This window comes from Xiphias gladius, chromosome 20, assembly GCF_016859285.1.
Source record: "Xiphias gladius isolate SHS-SW01 ecotype Sanya breed wild chromosome 20, ASM1685928v1, whole genome shotgun sequence".
Lineage (NCBI taxonomy): Eukaryota > Metazoa > Chordata > Actinopteri > Istiophoriformes > Xiphiidae > Xiphias > Xiphias gladius.
The window spans coordinates 24,764,197-24,785,082 of NC_053419.1; positions in this window are offsets into that span (position 1 = coordinate 24,764,197).

The following is a 20,886-nucleotide window of genomic DNA, read 5'->3' on the forward strand; positions in this document are numbered from 1 at the left end:
ACACCGGTCAGCCGCAACATTAAAACCTGTGACCAGTTTTAATGTCGTGGCCGATCGATGTGTAAGCGTCTTCGCCTTTCTTCCCCCAACAGCAATTTTCAGAGAAAAGGTGGGTACAACCAGCTCACCCCACACGAGGCACTTAGCATCACTGTCCAGACGTGTGAGATTTAGGGTAGGACACCTGAAAACACCGCACAGAGCACACAACACTCCCTCTGGCCTTAAGAAGACGGACCAAACCCATCTAGGCTTATGCTGGCGTGGTTGTGCGGAGGTGGGCACCCTTGTGAACTCTCCGTGGCCCCGTCCGGCTGTTGAGGCCCTCTGGGGTGGAGTTACGGATGCACCATCACAGATTTTGAACGTGGCTCTATGTCCATGCTTGCATCCAACCCAATGGCGTCCATTGTAAAACTGTATTATTGTTATTATTGCCTTGCAAATTAACACATAAGTCTGTTAGTTAAAAAAAAAAAAAAAATGCCAGTTGTTTTAACTTAAAGAACTTGGCTGGAGGACATCCCGAACCTCGCCAGCGCGGAAGAACCTGCGACATCCCTGTCACGTCGGGAGAGGCGAGGGAATGGCTCACGGGACACGATGAGGTCGTTCCTGGACAGCAAGGCCATTGCTGGTCTCACGATGTTCACTCCCGTCCCCAGCCAATCTTGTCTGTCCCTGTTAACGAATCTGCTGTTTGTGTGTCGACGTAAGATCGTGTCCGTGCGTGTGTTCCCACGGACACACCATGTGTTAAATAGTAACAGGTGCATAGAGTAATTTAACACTGTAACCCTCCCCCTCCCCCTCCCTCCACTGGTTGGTCTTGTCTGCGTTAGAGCCACGTCCTTGTAGCGTCATACTGTCTTTCTTGTGTGTTTGTCTGTCATAGAAAATCATTATAATAAAATCTAAGTGGTAAGAGAGACAGTGTCATTGTGAAAACTACAACACACATGCCCGCGGTCTGCGATAATGAGAGCAGATGGAACACATTCGATGCCGGGTGGAGCTGACCACCTGTCGCCACGCTGCTACTTGATTGGCTGTTTGCAGAGTGCTGTTGTCATCGTTAGCTCAGAGTTGAAATTAAGTATTTCTTTTAAAGAAGACGGTAATTGTGGTCACACGAGTGGAGTGTTTGACAGTACAAACACGAAAGTCTGCCTTTAGAAGACAAAGTTGAGATGAATTCTCCTCGGGGCCACCAGCCGTTAAACTGCTAGCTTGTCAAAGAAGAAGCTTTTTGCTTCCCGTCTGTGTTATGGGTTCGCTGGGGGTTACTGCTCAGGTACAGGCTTTCTGGATCTCAAGCGCCTTTCCGAGTGATAGATGGAAGCAGCAGGAGTCTTTACACAACATGGTAGAACTGGACTCAGAGAAAAACGCAGCTACCAAAGTGACAGCACATACAAACCCGAACTGAGCAGCAGGACAGTAAATTGAGGAGAACAAGTACGTGCTCCGTCAGATTATAACCCAGATTATCACATCTGATGGTGACTTTCTGCAGCAGCAGCAGCAGCAGCAGCAGCAGCCTGATGTTGATTACAAAAGACTTAATTAAACGTAAGCGTTATGTGAGTACATGACGTTTCCAGCTGGAATCAAACTGTTGCATTTTCTTTAATCCGTTGGAGGCGTTTTACTGGTACAACTGACACACTCTATATCCCTCTTATTACAACAGTCTTTCAGATGACTTTGACCTGAAGGCAGCGTGCTCTCCAGATTGCTTTTGTCGTATCAAGTCCATTAATTCATACCGACTCGTATCACGTGCGCATGTCAGAGACTTAATAGAAAAAGCCAACTAGTCGTAGAGGTTACACTCTTGTAAGTGTCTTCAAAGTTTTATCTTACTGTAGATGTCATTTCCAGTTACACACAGCTTTGTTCATTTAATAAAGATGTAATTATACCTGAAGATACAGGCATCAACTGGGGAGTTCTCTGCGGGTCTAATATCCATTTATGCACCATTATGGAGGCTAAATCAAATCTTCTATGAATTAAATCTAAAATTAAATCTCACATCAAGTCAATCAGATTTGAATCCTCAGTTTGCATTATATGTAGCTCTGAAGTTTGATTCTTTTAAATAACTTAGGTCTTTCTGTTTATCTACAGTAGTTTTTTGTTTTTTTTCCAGTGGCAGTGCAGATGCTTTAAGGCCCGTGGTCCAAGGGGCTTAAGCTTGTCTTATACGTGGCCACTGTGCATGGGCTCCTCCAAGCAGACTCCGAGTGGACTAGGAAGAAGTATAATAAGAACAGCTACACATCCGTGGTTTTCCGCAGCTGTCCTTGGGTGCGTTAGCAAGGGGGTATAATTGAGGCCTTGCACCTTAGAACCAGTGCAGCTGTTTTTTCCTCCTTCCGGTTCCTCTTTAAAACGGGGCTTGGTCGAACTTATTGCCAGACAAGAACGACAATACTGGACAATTCTGAACAAACCTCGATTAAGCTCAGTGACAACTTTTTTATCAGTCTCGCCTCCTACAATAATTTCTACAACAGCACATGGTAACTGCAGTACAGTTTAGATTAGGGATAGATCATGGTTACGGTTAATATAGAGTCAAAGAGGCTACAGTCATGCTAGTGTCTCTGCAGCTGTACTTAGACACAGTGGTGTTTTGAGCGTAATGCAAATAGCAGCACGCTAACATGCTAACAGCGATAGTGCTAACATGCTGATGTCTAGCTGCTATAATGTTCACCATGTTCACCATCTTAGTTTAGCGCGTTAGCATGCTAACATTTGCTAATCAGCGGTAAACACAAAGTCCAATCATGGCCGATGGCAATGTCGTTAGTTTTGCAGGGGTTTGCTCATGATCCTCTCACTTTTCATCTGGCACCACCATCAGGTCAAAGGTCAAACTTGTTCAGTGAATTGTCTCTAACGTCTACCAGATGCAGAGCGCCAACATTCACTGTTGCCAGATGATAAATTCTGCAGACCTCTGTAAATTATGAAATGGATCTCCTTGAAATGTGGTTCGGACGTTCATGTTCCCCTCAGGATGAACTGCAATAACGCTGGTGATCCTCTGACCTTTCCTCCTGCGCCACCACCAGGCCAACATTTTAATGTGTCCAATACATTGGTTTATGACCTAATGCCCGCGGAACCAATGATTTGGCTCTTTGTTGGGAACTCAAGTCAGCGTGCCTACAGAGCATGTATTTTTTTAATGGGAAGTATGTAAGGGATAATTCACAGGGATACTGTGAATCCGTTTTCTCCCACCCTACAATTAACCAACTGCAGGTTCACTTCTGCATGCACAAAGGCTAGAAAAAGCAAATTACGGCAGAACCGGGCTGTGGCCATAATTACACCTGCTCACTGTAACGACTGTAATGAATTTAGTGGATTTACTGTCAGGCAGATACAGTCGGAAGTAAACGTTTGTCTCTCTGCCTCTAGCCCACCTGCACTATTGAGAAACTATGATTGTTTTCACTGACATTATCACATCCGTCCTAAACGGTCTCAGGGTGCTGCGACCTCTGCAGGGCGAGGGGTAGGGAGGGGTCCGCGTGTGGGTTCCCAGGGTTACCTGCAGCGATCGATGGCTTCAGGCGGCTCGGAACCGTGGCAATTGCTGCTGTCGATGAGAATTGATTAGCTCTTCTTGCCCAGTGGCGAGCGCCGGTTTCCGCACAACACATATTTCTACACACGCACACACACACACACAGAAATAATAAAAATAAACCGAATCAATAAATATTAAACAATTATAAACCCAGAGAACCTGGGAACAAGGCCGGGCTACCAACCAGGCAAAGCAGGCAACTGCTCAGTGGATCAAGAGCCCCAGGTTCAACCCCTGATGGTCCTGCAAAATTTGGTTAAAGGTGTCTAATTCTTTTCTGGTTGAAGTACAATATCATCTCTACCCGGTCTTATAGTTGAGGACCCTGCGACAAAATCTAGTTTTAGGACCAAAGCTCTTTGAGTTTGTATTTGTTTCTCATTTGTCTTGGCGTCACGTTTGATCAAATACTTCCATTTCGGTCGCACAGTTCTTCCCAATTGACAGTGTAATGTTTTTATGCTGACGTGTACCAGCACATTACGTACTGATACACGTAGGAACGCAGAAACAAGATTAGGGGATGAGGCTGTAACAATCTGGGAATTTGAGCAGGATTTAGACGGCGTGGACCCCATTTTCACGCCGGAGCAACAACCGACACTGCAGCTGTTTGGTATTTTTCTGACCTTGAAACTCTCTTTGCCCGTCTGCGTGGTATTGTGGTGTCTCGTGCGGAGCACACGGCGATGGCGTCAATCTGATGCCATTTCACGTTGTAAATGGTCGCATCATGTCCTACAATGTGACGCGGCAGCATCTTCTTCATAATGCATTTCAAGGATGAAACACGAGCTGCTGTTTTTTTTGTTTGTTTGTTTTGTTTTTTTCCTTATTGGAAAGGAGGCTACATTCCACAGGATTAATGAGCTCCAGTAATCCAGTGTCTCCCACATAAACAGCAGAGCATCGACTTCTAACCCACCAGTCTGATGTGTGTAGAGGTGTGTGTGTGTGTGTGTGTGTGTGTGTGTGTGTGTGTGTGTGTGTGTGTGTGTGTGTGTGTGTGTGTGTGTGTGTGTGTGTGTGTGTGCTTGCAGCACATGTTGTATTGAAGGCAAACACAGCGGCGGGACACACAGTCGTGTGTGTTGTCGCTGCCCTCTGACGCAGCACTTTTCAAATCAGAGGCTGCACATTTCTCAACGTGTTTCCCGCTGCCTTCAGGTGCTGCAGGAATTAAGTGAACCGAAGGAGGAACTTTCATACCGTACAAATCAGGTGGATAACAGGTACATACTCATTCATAGATAAATACAGACTGATTTTCTGATGTTCCTGTTTTAAACACATTAAATGCCGTTTTAAATGCATCTACTGCCTGTGTAGTGATTCTATAAAATTGTATGTTTACACTTTAAGCATTATTGTGTTATCGCTATGTATTGGCTCCGAGTATTTAGCCGTCGTGGACAGGACCATCAGATTGGCAGCAAACCCCCACATGTGACTCTGGCTGCAGATTCGTGTTCGCATCCCGGTGCGTCGCATCAACCATTTCCTGGAGAAGCGTCTCACCATTTGTTGAGCTGTCGTTGACACAGTTTCCACCAAAATACCAACGGCTCTCTTTGTGCCGCCTCATTTGAATGAGCCTCCCACCCGGACAACAAAATACCAGACAGGTATCCGTGCGTACTGTACCGGTAGCGCGCTGTTAGCGCAAGACAATAGACTGTAAATCGGGAAGCATTACTCCGTATGCTGCGAGCTGTAATCTAGCCACCGACGGATCCACAGCACCGTCCGCCGAAAGAAAGACCAGATGCACTTGTTGAAGTAACAGTGAGCTTCCTCAACGCTTCCGCCACGTGACCAGGGTCTGACCCGGCCGGTCAAACCCCGGTAGCCTGCTTCAAATCCACTGCAGATTTGACCAAGGTACCAAAACAATGTGACACTCACAAGCAAACAACAAAGAAAACACAAATTAACATTTAAACAACTTTGAGAGAAAGATAAATGTACCACCAGGCTACATCTGCTTCGGCTTTCTGTTTTATAATTTTCTCTCTCGCAGACAAACACACACACACACACACACACACTTATAGGAACAAACACACCTGTGAAGCAGTATCGACGTGAGACATGTTCGTTAGGTTACAAAGCTCTGAGCTGTAATTGGGGACTTTCTCACTCCCTCCACTGAGCAGACAGTGATTTAATTTAATTTCAACTCTCCTCCAAAGGGACGCGCAGATAACATTAATTAGGTTTTCTCTTTTAACTTTTTTAACACTCCCTTTGTGTTCCTGCGGCATTTATGCAAAGCGAGACCTGTGAGGACTGCCTTTCAACCTGTCTCCGTGTCCCCCGTCTATCCGTTCATCTCGCTCTCTGCCCGTCTCTCCGTCCGTCTTCTTGATTGATTGTCCGTCTGCCCATCTATCTGTCGCTTCCTCACATGCACATTATTTTTCGCCTTTATCTCAGCCCACAGTCCCGACAGGAGCTATTTCACTCACACACACACACACACACACGCGTACATATTTCCTTACACAGCCGGTCTGGGTGGTAGTTATGGATACAGTCCAGCTTTTAAATTTGTGTTTCTGAGACCCCAGGACTGATGCTATGACTGCTATATAATTATAGCTGACAGAGAGGAGGCAGAGACTGGAAGGGAATAAAAGTAATAGCTGTGCTGTGGCTTTTATCTGGGAATACTTAAAAAACATCCACTAGATCAGTGCAGAGACCTGCCCGGCCCGACCAGACTACAGCACTGAGCTCTCAGACCTTTATTTCTAGTCACCGGGGTTTGGTCAAGTTGCGTCTCAGGCCTCGTGGAGTCAAAATCCGTATGTTATAAAGATGTTTCATGGAGAATAAAAACATCTGACGAAGACGGACGGCCCGTTCATCTGTAGGTAATGAGGTCAGGAGAACGCGTCTCTGGAAAGCCAACTCTGAGACAGGATATGACTGCATTTCATAATAAAAGACTTTGCAGAACCCAATTTTGCAGCGATGCAATGGAAATGACTTAAAGTAAATGCTTTTCAACTGTGTGGCTGGGCTTTCAGACTAGTGTGGGAAACTTGAAACCATGGCACTGTGTGTTGCAGGTTCGACGTGCGGATGTTCCCCTTCGTCCCTCACGAGTGTGCGGAGTTCCCTAGTCGCGAGAACTAGGTCGCACTCACCTGTAAGCGCAGGACCGGACTCGGTGTCCCCCAGGCGACGTGACACGACGTGATGCGATGTGCCCTCGCTAGCCAGATAGCTGGTGGGCCCCTACTCGCTGTGTCCAGCCCGCTCTGCTCCTCGTGTTTGGGATCAAAAGCTTGACGGCACAGCTCCAACCTCTAACACAGTCTAAAACAGCAGCTCAAACAATTCACCCTCTTGGGATTGTCTTGTGTCACAACTCAGCATCAGCCGTTTCCGTCCCGCTGGAGTCTCCCAGGTGTGTTGCATCAGTGACTAATGTGACTAACACCCAAACACACACACACACACTGGTTAGGGTGCGGCCGAGCCTACAGTAAGGGAGTAAGTGGTGCAGTCCTACCTCGACCTGGTCTGTAGAGAGAGAACTCGTATCCCGCTGAATGTACAGTACATGAGTGAAGGAAGGTACACGTTAAAAATAAAACAATCTGGAGCAGGATGAAGTGACCTGAAATAACAGATATACAGTCAATTCCTGCAGGTGGGCTGAAGTGAAAGTGGTTTGTCGTCAAAACTCCAAAATAATGGACACAATTCCATTTATGCATTTTAAAATCGGCTGAAGTCTTTCACAAAGCTCTCCATCTGAGCCATAACGCTGTAGGAAACAACTGAATAAATAATGCACTAGTCCTCCCCAGCCCCCGGAAACGCACACTGATGTGGAAAACTGGCGCACTGCCCTTTAAAATGTCCAGGACAGCATCAGCATCAGGCGGCGTTCGGCTGGTTTTATGAACTCTGGGCTCCTTTAATCCACTGTCAAGTTTATAGGCTTTCATTTTCCCCCTGTTGGTTTTTATTTAAATGTTTATTTATTTTGCAGCCACAGAGCAGTCAGCCCGGTGGCGATGAGACAAAGATGAGAGACAGGCTGAAGCACATTTGTCAAGATTGTCTTCGTGAAAAAATAACTTAAACGCATCTGCAACCCAGACCAGAATATTTGTTTATTTATTTATTTATTTTTAATCGTGTGTCGTGTGTCGTGGTTGGTTTGGAGCCGTGTCAGGTCTTCGGGCTGAAAGTCAGACCCGCACTGCCCCTGCACTGTAAAGGACTCATCCGGCTCGACTTAAAAACAAACACAGGTTCCCAGCTGCCTTAAAAACGCGAGTCCGCTGATCTTAGGTTGAGTACAGGCCAGTCCGTGGTTTCCGTGGCCGCGTGTGGCGTAAATGTCATCAAGTCTGCAGCTGTCCACATCTGCGGCCGTCCTGGAGCATGACGGGGGCTTGATTAGTTCAAGCGATCCAATGAGTTTGGAATATGTAAAAACAGTTTTAGTTGAGATGAGTTGAGTGAAATTGAGAAAACGAGTTCACTTAACTTAGGATATTAAGTTCAGTGTTCAGTCATTACAAATTTGTTTTCCTTTAACATTGTTCTTTTCATTTGACATGAAGAACTTTCAGCCGCCGTTGGAGCCACTTTGCTTCAGACTTAGACAAAGGCCACATGTGAGGCGGCTCCCCATGATAAGTGCACAGGGGTAGGGACTGGATTCAGAACTAGCCGTCATCTCGGTTCTGAACAACCGGACTTTCTCTGAAGAGTTTAACTCTAAAATCTGCTCTCATGTACACGGGAGTTTTTTCAGAAACTCAAATTAATGAGTTCAGCTCGTATCAAGTGAAAAGAGTTCAAATTACAAGAAATCATCTTTATAAATTCTGAAGCCTGAAAATAAAAACTGGACATTTCAAGTTGAATTATCTTGTTTCTAGTTTTATACATCTATTTAAATTAATGAGAAACTACAGACCTTCTTGTGATGCGATCGGACCAGACGCGACACCCGTCAACACGTTAATGTTCAGATCCAGTAGTACTCAGTGGTCGTTACTGCATTATTACAGTAGTACTCGGTAGTCACTACCACATTACTGACAGGTGTCACGGCCTGATCCCATCACAAGATGGTCTGTAGTTTAACCTAATATCTTAGAGAGGACTGTGATGATTGAAACTGGGAAACTGTGATCTGTGACTTAAAACGAGTGTGTGCCAGGGCAGTAAAGTTGGGGGGGGGGGGTCCAATGGCCCCTTCCCCGCTTCCAGCGCCCGTACTTCCAGCGTTTCTCTGATTCAAAAATCTTTCTGGGTAAAGTTTCAATATAAAGTTCTTCTTTTTATCACAGTGATGTTTTGTATTCATTTCTTTTTAGTCAGGAGCAGGATTTTCAGTCAAAAAACTACTTTTGCTTTGGCTTTTTACCAGGATGTCATTCAAGGCCAGCAACCGCAACCACACAACCTGCAGGAGCACTTTCAAACTGAAGCAATAACAAATGTTGTCAGGTGGAAATCTTGTATCTCCAAAATTATTGAAAGAAAAAAATGATTCTGAAGAGGAAAAACTGACCCAAACTGAAAATATAATGTTTTGTCTGGCTGCGACAAAATCGCAATGACATAGTCGACATAGTCAATTTTAAATGTGTATTTTCACATATGCAGGTAACCTTAGGGCACACCTACACTGCACCGAAACATAAAGCTGCCTGCTTCTGTTCTGGTCTCAAATGAAAAAGGAAAATCATACAAAAGCAATTAAAACTATTTCCTTTCATCACCAGGCAGGACGCAGCTACAGCGAGTTCGCACGCCGACATATTTGAGAGTGCGCGGCTGAGAAAACGGCTGCAACTGGTAGAGAGCAATTTAAGAACATCTGTGTTTGTACATATTGACAGCTTGGGGTAGTTGTGCAGCTGCAGGCAAACAACCCCCCCCCCCACCAAATAATGATCCTGTTGACTTCATAAGTCCCCGAGGATTTCATGCTATAGTCACACACATTATTGCATTCTCCGACAGTCGAACACACACACGCTGTGTAGGAGCGACGCCACCAGCAGGTTTCAATTTGTTCGGTTCAGTGTCTCTTGGCTCTGGGGGACGTACCGAGGCCACAAAGGATCAAATAAATGTCGATTATGATTTATTTATTTATTTAAATCTGCTTTAGTCGAATTTAAGTCATTTAATCGCTAGTTTTAGTCAACTGAAGTCAATTTAATCTAGTTTCCGTGATTTCGCCTGTTAGTTCAGTTCAAACGGACTCTGTGAAAGCTGTCAGTCAAACTCTGACGAGGACCAGACAACAGGACTGAGACGACGTGGGAAAAGTTTGTCTCCGTCCAGTTCCGGTTGGACTCTGGTAAAAATAGTTTTTGGTCCACCAAAGCGAAAACCTGCAGCACATCCAGAAGTACAGCAGCTCACCGTACCTGTCCGGTCAGCGGGTGACCCGTCAGTGTCACTGTGTCATTTTTAAGAAGCCGGCGCGAACGTGAGCCAGAACGCAACAGAAATACAGCACTTGGTCCAAATCAAATGAACTGAGTTTAGTCTTTTGACAAACATGTACATTAGTTCAAGTCATTCGATTGTTATTTTCAGTAACAAATTTGTTGTAGTTTTCCTCAGAGGAATTTGACTCTCATCTTCCTCATGCATTTGAACTCACATCTCTTCTGGCTACAGCTGTGGCCATGTTCAGTGTGTACAGTTACTGAGATAATGTTAGAAAACGCTCCTGGTAAAGCATAAATCTCACCTTTGTGTCGTTTGTCCAATGAAATCGTCTCGGTTTAATGTCGGCGCATCAGGCTGCGATGGGCTCATCGCTGCCCCCTGAGGCCGGAGCGTTGGTCAGAATCGCAGTTATGGTTGTGGTGGTGGGCGCAAGAGGCGACGGTGAGCCCTTTTCAGACAGCTTCACAAGGAGGGAGGCTGCTTGCTTGGTTTGGCAAAAGTACATCTGGTTCACTTCCCCACCTCCATTAGAGTCCGGCCGCTTCTCCGAGCGCTTCTGCCGGAACCTTCCGGGTATGTCTCCCACACAGTGGAGCAGGCAGGCCCAGGCGGAGCCAGTCATGAGTACGCTTGCATTAAATTAGTTATGATGTATCTAGTTCGTCTCATTTCTGTTGTGGCATTGAGGTTTTGACGCCCCTCCCCGTGTCCTGGAGCTTGTCCTGGCCAACCTCAGCAGACGAGGGGCCGCCATGGGAGGCCCGTCAGCCCGTGTAGTTCACCTGGGCCTTCCAGGATATGAAACACTGGCCCGTGTGCTCACCTGCTCTCCCTTCCAACTGCTGACATCCAGTCTTAGTCATCATCTTTTACTTCTGCACCTACAGCACCTCCACAGCACACCCGTCACTCATCCATGTGCTGTTTTCACGGCTAATCTCGCTGATTTTTTTGTTACCTTTGGTTCTAACAAAGTCTTTTTAGTATAACTTCTATGTGGACTCCCCTCTCGTCACATTCCCTGAGACAGTCTGTGACAGGGTTGTAAGAGATTTCTTATCTGTCCTAGTTTTCATTGAAATAGGGCTGCAACCAGTAATTATTCTTATTACTGATTATTCTGCAGATTATTTTATCAAGTCATTGATTAATGGTTTGGTCTGTAGAAAGTCAGAAGAAATGAAACCTTCAAATGTTCAAAATGTCAAATTTTCTGTTCAAAACCCACAAATATTCAGTTTTCTGTCACATGAGACTGAGAAACGAAGTAAATGCTCAGACCTGGAAAGTTTAAACGAGGGAATATTTGATATTTCTGCTCAAAAAATTAGTTGCTGATTCATTTACTGTCCATCAGTTGATGATCAACTGACTAATTGTTATGAGTCTCCACCTGACATACGTTGACGGAAACACACACAATTATTTTCTCCGCTGTCGGATCTCTTACCCCCCCAGCACCAGTGCACTACACATCTGCTGTCTGTACAATAAGGACTGTGGTGGCGGCAAACGTACACGCTCTCAACAAATCCCGCATGCCTTTCTGCCTCCCGCTGTTATCTTAGACACCGAGCCCGGTGTCGCCGCCGCACACACAACCAATCAGAAAAAATCACTCTATGTTTTGCCTCGAGCCTTTCGGTGCGCCATGTCGGCGTGCCCGAGCGGTCAATGCCTCTGAGCGGCGGATTCAGGCAGTGCCACCCAGCTGAGACGACAGCCGCCGCCAGCCCACCCACCGAACTGCTGACGCTACCGCCACTGAATTCCAAAGAGCGGCTCCCACTGCGTCTAAACGCAGGGGTACAGGGGGGCCATGACAGATGATGGCGGCGCTGCTCCTACAAACACGCCCAGCTCTCAGACGCTAAATGTCAGCAGAGAGGAGATAATCACAGGCAGAGGGTAAAAGAGAGGAAAATGTGAGAGGAGAAAGAAAGTCAGTGTAAATATAGAGATGCCGAAGGGAAGGAGCTAGCAGCTAATAGCCTCACCGCAGGGCACCAACCGGGGAGAGGCCGGCGACAGCCTCCTGAGAGCTCATCACGACTGCACTGCGCTCTTCCAGCCTCCCACCGTCTGCTCTGCCTCCTCGGACACAGTGTCACGACCTGAGGCAGAGCGCCACGGTAGCTCCATTCTCTCAAACGCTCGCGCATAAAGGCGTCGGTCGCTTCAACCGACGGCTGGGTATCACAAGTGAAAATCGCAGTAAATAAGACGCTCCTTTCACCAGGACCTGCCTGGGAATCTGCCTCTTTTTAAGTTTCCTTCAGCGTCACAGGGATCCAGTGACGGCTACACTGCAGACAGCAGCCGATTCAGCAGCTTTCAATGGTGGTAATTTGACTAAATGAAATTAACAAAGTCGTTTGGAATGCGTCTGAAGGGAGGCCCACAGAGCACACGTTCAGATGACTGGGTCACCTCCGCCCTTGAATGGCCCGCGTCAATAAACATCTAGGTCTGGGCTGATAGAGGATTATCAGCGTGTGCGTGTCTGCGATCACATGCAGTGTCAGATGGAAAAGCGACGGCTCTGAGCAACATTTATTTCGGAGCATAGCGGATGTGGCTCTTATGCAGCGACGCCTTTGCAGCCACTCGTGATTACAGTCTTTCACACACGCATTTGCAAATCCTTCTGACAGTGCGGTGTGATAGCAGATGTCTTCGTGGGGCCGATAAGTGGTAGCGCAGTCCCCGGTGCATGTGCTTAAGAGCACCGCTGCCGGCGGTTCGTCGCCACAGAGGAAGAGGAGACGGATCTGTCGTGCGTCCGCGGCGTTTGTCGGGGTTTGCGTGAGAGCAGCGTTGCACGGGAGACCCACTGACGTGTCTGTCCATTGATTTACATGAAGCAGGGCAGATCACCTATTAGTCTAATCACTACACTCTACTCATTAGGGGACTTCAGGCCCGTCACTGCCTCGCTCTCCCTCAGCCTCTCTCTCTCTCCATCCTGCTCTCGTGATCTAACACTTCAATGGGCTTCACGCTTGAAAATGTTTCCTTCCTCATTTCGTCTGTTCGTGTGCTGCGCTGAGCCATAATCCACGTGCCAACGTTAAAATGGGATTCGAGGCCCTTATTGTGTTTTTTTTATGCGGTCGTAGCCTCTTTCAAATGATCTTGAGTGACTTCGGACACAACCTGTTCATTTACACTGAACCAGACCCGCCATCTTTCCCGGACCTGAACCGGAGCGCTTTCGCTGTTTTGATCGCTGGTCTCCGGTGGGACGGTCGTGCACTTTTTACACCCAGATCTTGAATTCCCATCACCCTGTGGCACCACTCCGAAACCAGGATCAGCCAAAATTAAATCTGACCAAAATGCAGGCCTTGTTTCTCACACCAAAGTCCCGAATGTTACCCCCAGTTGTCCAACTGTCTTTCTAAAGGCACTGTAACCTCCGACCAAACCGATCCATATCACAAAATGAGGAGCAAAAATACATTTCAATTTCAGTTCAATTCAGTTTTATTCATATAGCAACCAAATCATAACAGAGGTTAATCTCAGGACTCTTTCCTTGTGGAGCAGGTCTAGACCGGGACTCTTGATAGTTGTATTTACTGAGACCCAACATTCACCCGTGAGCAAGCACTTGATGACGGCGGCGAGAAAAAAAGTCCCTTTAACAGGTAGAAACCTGGAACAGAACCAGGGTCATGGTGGTGGTGGTGGTGGGGGTCTGCCCCGACCGGCTGGGTTGAGAGAGAGAGAGAAAGAAGGTGAATAATAGTACCAATGAAACTAAATATAATAATTATAATAGACGATAATCATAATATTGAAGCAGTGGGTGTTGAGCAGGATTACGGGGCAGTAGGTGGTTTAAAGACACAGATCCAGACTCTGCAGCACCAGGGACAGAAACACCTGCAGAGAGCGACGGGAAGAGAGAGACGAGAGACGAGGAAGAACAAAACTACGGGAGAGAGAAGAAGCTAGTGACGAGCATTGACGGGATATGATATACATCATTAATCTGTTTTAAAGAAAGAATGCTGTAAAAACAAAAGACTTCATTCAAAACTGTGCCTCAATGTAATAGCGGCTTCCACGACCACCTGCTGTGGAGAGGCAGGACAACAATACGAGTGAAACGAAAGGTGTGACACACTACGACGTGTCCATTAGAAATCTGCAATCTGATCGACCGCTGACTGAAGATTAGGTACAGTACAGCCAAGAGTTGCTGCCTCGGAGCGGGTCAGCGGACAAACCTCTCTAACGCTGGAGCAGAACGTGTCGGACCTGAACTCATCTGAACCATCGAAGCCGCCAGCAACCGGTTCAAACAGCTTGAGAGTGACCTTTATCTGTAGAAAGCCTCGGACGTTCCTCACATCTATGGCACGGACAGACATAGTAGATGGAGTGAGCCGTCCCTTTAACGGAAGTGACAGGACCACTGCTGTTATACGATAGAGGAAAACAGAGGGAGGAGCATGAGGTAGCTCCTTGTAGACCCGGGGGGTGTTTGGCTGTCCCAGGTTCTGACACGTGAACTGACCAGGCTGCTGTGATTTGTGTGCGTCGTTCCCCGGATGCTTTGGTTCGTTTTGGCTCGTTTTTTCTCTCCAGACCAAATTTCGAATTTGGCATTTGTTCTGTGTTCTCGTGTTTTGCTTGTTTAGTCCGCCTGCGCCCTGTGGACACGGACGACGCTGATGATTAGCAGATTACCTACACCTGTTCGAGATGCACCGCGTGCTTGAGTTCAGGCCTGAGGCGGGCTTCAGAGCCAAGCCGCGGAGGACTCGCGGTGGCAGATGGGCCGATGGAGAGGACCTCCAGCCCAACGTGGCGGCAGCCAACAACAGTGGAAGGGAGCGAGATGGCAGCAGCCTGGACTCTTGACACTCGTCGCTGCCTTTTTTTCCCTTTGGTTTTACATAATTATTTCATCGTGGCCTTTAGGCCTTTTGATTTCAGTTCTTTTTAACCAAATTTTTTATTGTTTGTGTTCTACTGAATCACTGGTTACTATACTGAATATTATACATAAATTCTTTCTCTGATATATAAGAACCTGCGTGCCACTTGGTGGAGATCCTAGAGTCCCCAAAAACCCGTTGGTGTGTTGGCTTTTATTGTTATTAATGAATCGTATCAACCTTTTATTCTCTGAAGTCACATTACTAGCCACCAACCGCTCCTCTGCGTGACCGAGGCCGATATTTCCGAAAGCTCCGATATGTCCGACGTTGCACTTAATGATGCAGAAAGTGCCTGAAAAAGCATCAACTACGCGCGTGTCCCGTCAGCTCGAGTCGGCCGTTCGAGCTGATTGAAGACGGAGTCGACGGATTGCAGTGCTGCGCTCGCCACGCACAGTGTTTGTGACTCTCACGTGACCGACCCCACGATAAAACCGTAGGGCGGAAGCCATCTTGAGCCGGTGACCTGAATGCTCACAAAGTGTAAACGCGGGAGTCTTCGCTTCCCTGCCGCCCGGCTCTCAGGACATGAATGCGGCGCGATTGTTCCGGAACGATTAAGCGGTTCCTTGTCTGCCCCAAATGCAGACTGTCTGAAAATGTGCCCGGTGTTTAGAGAGAAGAGCTTCTCTTCACGATTAACAAAGCGGGTATTTACCGACCGAGGTAAATACAGAGGCTGAATCGCTATTATCGTGCCAGACACACGGCGAAGGCAGTTAAGTGGATCTGTGTGACAGTTTCTAAAGATTCCCACTGACCGTCAGGAACCATCCGAGGGCTGCTCTCAGGTCAGTGAAGGAAAACACGTGCAGGCGCCGAGCCGAGGCCTGTGACTAATGTCAGGTAATTCTTTGTTTTGACCAGAGCTGTCTACCAGCTGACGGCACATCCGCAGCCAAATTACAGAAAGGGAGAGAGGGAGCAAACTGCTTCTCCTTTGTTCTCCTCCAGCGAGACCGGGAAACCGAGACCGGGGGCCGTGCGACCCAGACTTACAAAGACCACGCAGCTTTTAACCGTCCTTCGTCATCGCTCGCCTTCATTTCTGTCTTCGTGTTTACGGACCATGTGCAGGTAACTGAGCCCGATAATTTAATCGACATAGTTTGTTGGGAACCTCACAAACAGCTGTGGCCACGTCTTGCGTGTCATTGGAAGGACGCCCAGCTCCAGTCAAACACTCCGCTGTCGTGTATTTGCATGTTTATGGATAAATCAAATTTTAACCCGGTTTCGTGGAAACAGTTTTACAATTATCAGTCAGTAAAGTAATAATCTCAGCTAATCAAATCAAAGTTTGTCTTTTTCTCACGCTGCTGGTTTCTGAGTCTGCTCAGACTAGTGGTGTAAGCTATTGCGAATTCCTCGCTTGTAGCTCACGAAGTCCAAATGTAAATCCCGAACGTCCTGCCCGCTGTCCGTGGTGCCGTGTTCCACCAAGCACCAGGTCATCTTCCGTGTCCCACCAGGGCGCCCTGTGCTCGCGACCGAGCCCTCGCACCGGTGCCTGCGCAGGCCTCCCAAATGTGCTGCTGCCGCTCGCTTGGTTTGCTTCTACAGTCGATCCATCATCTGATCCGGAGCTGCTGATCTGCTGAACGCGCCCTGAAAATTAGGCTTAATGAACGTTCGGTCCCTGCTCAATGCAATAATCATATAACACTCTGACTGAGCCCTTGCTCTGCATAACATTTCCTCTTCCTCTGTAGTCTGTGCTTTAATTGACTTGATTTCGAAGGCAGGACTCTTACTGGTAATGGAATACTTTGATGGTCTGGTTTTGCTACTTTAACTTAGAAACACGACCTGAATTCTTCTTCCTCCACTGCCGCATGGGTTATTGAGTTTTTCCCAGATGAAGCCTGATTTAAACTATGCGGATTTACTTTCTGCATCAAAAAAAAAAACTGTTCTGAAAGTGAATCATTACACTACTTTCGTCTAGAGCCGGGAGAGTGTGGGCCTCCCCTCGGGACGAAGTCTGGAAAAAGGCGCCCCCTCACCGCTCCCCGGTTTATCGACTTGGTGTCGCTCGGGTCCCGGATGCGTAGGGGATGATTGTTATTTGATCCCATAGACACTCACAGTTGAGCCAGGCCTGGTTCTGCTGTTTGACGTAACTTCAGGCTGGTCTGTCCTGGGCCTTTTATGAGTTTCTGACTGCGGGTGAGTGGGAAAAAGAGTAAAATTCCCCAAAACTATCGCTGTAACCAAATCTCACGCATTTAGGTTATTCGTGATCCTGATCTCTTTCCGTCAACTAGTGTCGTCATTTTTTCACGTCTTTTGACTGAACCTCCCCTGAGGCTCACGTCCCACTCTGAAAACCTCTGGCCTGAGGAGTACCAGGTCACGGAGGCTTTTACTGGTTTTCTCAGCTGCTTCAGGGAGGAATCAGGCAAGAGCGGCGAGGAGGCAGGAAACGCCGAGGCTCTCCACTTTTCTCCTGCTCCCTTGGCCTGGCGTCCGGTGGCTGTCAGCTCTGTCTGAGTTCGGTTCATCTCAGGTTCGACTAACAGTGGGAACCACAGGTAAACCTCGCAGTCTATCTGTGGTTTTCAGTACGGTCACTCCCAGTGCTCGCCGCGTAGCCACAGTGGATGAACCGGAAATGAAGCTGAGGTGTTACGTACAATATTAGTAGAAATTTCCAGTGACGGAAAGTAACAAAATGCATTTACTGAAGAAATGTTCTTAAGTAAAATTTTGAGGGTTTCTATTTGTTTTATCTTTTTTTTTTGCTGCTTTATGCTTCTACTGTTCTTTCTGCTGCACTACGTTTATTACATCTACAGTCCTACGGCCGTAGTCACTAGTTACTCTGCTAATTATGATTTTACATGCAAAACCCACCATGAGGTTGAAAACTATGATGAAGTGTTATAGTATGTGTCATGCAGTATAAAAACATAGTTTCGAATGGTTCCACCTTAACTGGCTACAACATTAAAATCCTGCTTGTGCGTTAACTAATCGGCTTCTACTTCAACTTTTCCATGTAATGTCGTATTTTTACAGCGTGGCGTCGTTTCTGTAACTTAATTACACGATCTGAATCATTCCTCTAACGCTGGGGATTTATTAACGCGATAACAGCTTTATTTTTGCAGCAGGCTCCGTCGCCAGTTTGGACACCTCAGCACTTCTTCTCAGCAGGCGGCAGATGTCATGGCTGTCAAATTACAATTAGGAGTCTGACAAATAAGCTTTTTTCCCTCGGTTTTCTGTAATCACCATCCACACGACATGACGTGAGCTTTTATCGCAGAAGAATCCGGGGTCCGTGCGGCGACTGACTGACTGAATGATACGAGTAACGCCGGCTCAGGCTCTGTGATTTTATTTGAATACTTCGCACTCGTCTTTGTCTTTGCTCTCCCCCCATCCGAAGCGTCCGTCTGTAATTTGTTTGCATCTGTGAATGTCAGCTGCTGTCTGCGGTTGTCTGATAGCTCTGGCATCTTTAACAGCTCATCCTGACAAGTAAATAGCTGAAAATTGCCTGAGAAGAGATTTGTTTTGGCTTTTGTTTTTATTACTGCGGGAATTAGATTCCCTTTAGGAAATGGCAGGAAGATAGCTGTGGGCAGAGTCGGTCTCGGTCTTCGGCATAATGTCACCTATTCCACTCCCTCCGGACGCACAGACGGGGGTCTGATGACGATAAGGCCTGAGCATATAGGCCTCACGTAGTAACACCCGACAGCCCTGTGCGCTGACTGAACGGCTCAGACCGAAGGTTGAGGGGCCCTGTTGGTTTTATATTCCGTCTCCGTGTTGTTAAAGCTGTTTGTCCCGCCCGCGGACGTTAATCTGCCCAAGCGACCGGCGCGTGAACGCGTTTGTGCGGTATTCTGCGAGGTGCATTTCACTGCAACCGGCGCCGACCCGGAGGGCAAACGCACCTAACACGCTCCTTGGGCTCCTCTCAAACCGTAACGGAATCGACAGCGAGTTTACGCCCCAAGCCGCCTTCACGGGGCAGACGATTCCCCCCGATGTCTTCTGCTGTATGTGACTTCATCATAGCTCAGTATGGAAGTGAAGCGCGTGTAGCCATAGCTGTTTCTTTGGGGGGGGGTTGCATTAGTGTGTTTTAACGATGGGGGAGTTGGGGTCTGAACCGTACTGCCACCTCTTCCAGCCCGCTCGAGTGTTTTCAGGCCTGTAATCAATAAATATTATTTCGAGACTTTCTTTAAATCAAATCCCATTTTTAATCGGATGACTGGTCGGTATTTTTTCAGCGGTAGCCAATCAGTGTCTGCGCATTCGCTGATCCCCTCCCTGTACAGCCGCTCCCGTCGTTAGCGGTGGGGTCCGCCAGGAGAGATTGACCGGAAGCCTGCACCCCAGTGCAACTGTTGCAGTCTGGTCCGGTTGACATCAGCCTGACCGTTTACTGTTCCCTCTCCTACAGCTGTGTCACAGCTGGACTCATTCACTGCCGGTGCTAAGACAACATCTCCTACCGCTGCCGCACAACATTAAAGGCACAAAACCCTGCGAGTGCCAGAATTAATAAGCAGACAAATTACGGCATCAACGCGTCTAAAGTAAAGATCGTTACCTGCCAGCAGTTACTAATGTTTGCAGTTAAAGGATTAATTCCCTTACGTTTCCGAGACAGACTGCGGACCTGCCCAGGTTGTCTATCTCAGAAACCCTGCCTCTCGCCTAATTTCAGCTGGAATTGGCTCCGGCCCCCCCACGATCCTCACAGGCGGTACGGCTAATGGATGGAGGGATGGATTTCTTGGTCGCTGCTACATTTCAAAAGTGATTTAAACCAACCTCTTTTTTCCTTTATCTTTTTTTTTTTTTATTCAGGAAGCGCAGGCTGTCTTCACCAACCGATCTGACCGTCCGCTCTCGGCAGAAGGGAAAAGACGAGGATGTCACAATGTTTTTCAGGATCTTTTACTATTTCTCCCATTTTCCAAGACTTGGAAAAAGGGTCCAAAAGTTTTCCAGGTTTTCCGGGATGTGCGGGAGCCCTGTGTTGCTACGGTAACCACAGGTGTCACCACAACAACCCGTCACCATTTATTTAACTACCGCGACCCCTGATACCACCTCATATTTGTAATTTTGCTTCTCAGATATCTTCATTTTCCTTTTATCTGACACACGAAGATTCCTCATTTAGATTAAATTGAATTCCCACACGGTGGATTCAGTAGCTGAAGCCTTATTGGCAAATTATACCGGCTCCCTTGATTCAAAGCAGCTTTGATCGTACTCCTGTGTACACACGGCGAGTGTTCGGCCCTCAGCGTCCAAACGTATGCCGAAATAGAGAATTAACGCTGAAATAAGAAGCCGCGGAAACAAAAATCGACTCCAAAGTCTCGCATGCGTTCAACCGTACGAGTGTCTCTGCGAGCACGCACTCCGTGTTTTGTCATGTCGAGATCTCTGCACGAGGAGGAAATTGGAAGCAGCACTCTCCTTTCATCTTTCCACCTCCCCACTGACTCAAATTAGGAACGCACTCACACACAATTACCTATGCGAGACTGGCCTTTTTCCACCCCACATCAAGTCCTTCCTCGAGCAGACGACGATCCCAGTTTGACCTCACAGCTCTCTGATGCGCACACCGCGTAAAGGCCAGTAAACCACACAAAAAGACGCAAATTAAAATGTCTCGTACGAGTAAATGGCCACGCTTTTATGTGCGATTAGCTCAGTGTTTGCATGCAGAGAGAAATTAAAAGAAACTCTTGCATGTTAAAAGAGTGTGTATGTGTGTGTGTGTTCATATGCGTCTGTCTGTGTGTCTTTACGTGTTAAAAGCACTTTTCCTCTCAGCAGCCTGTTAAAGGAAGAGGCTGAGGGATTTGGAGGCAGGCGTGCCTCAGTTCATAAAAGCATAAC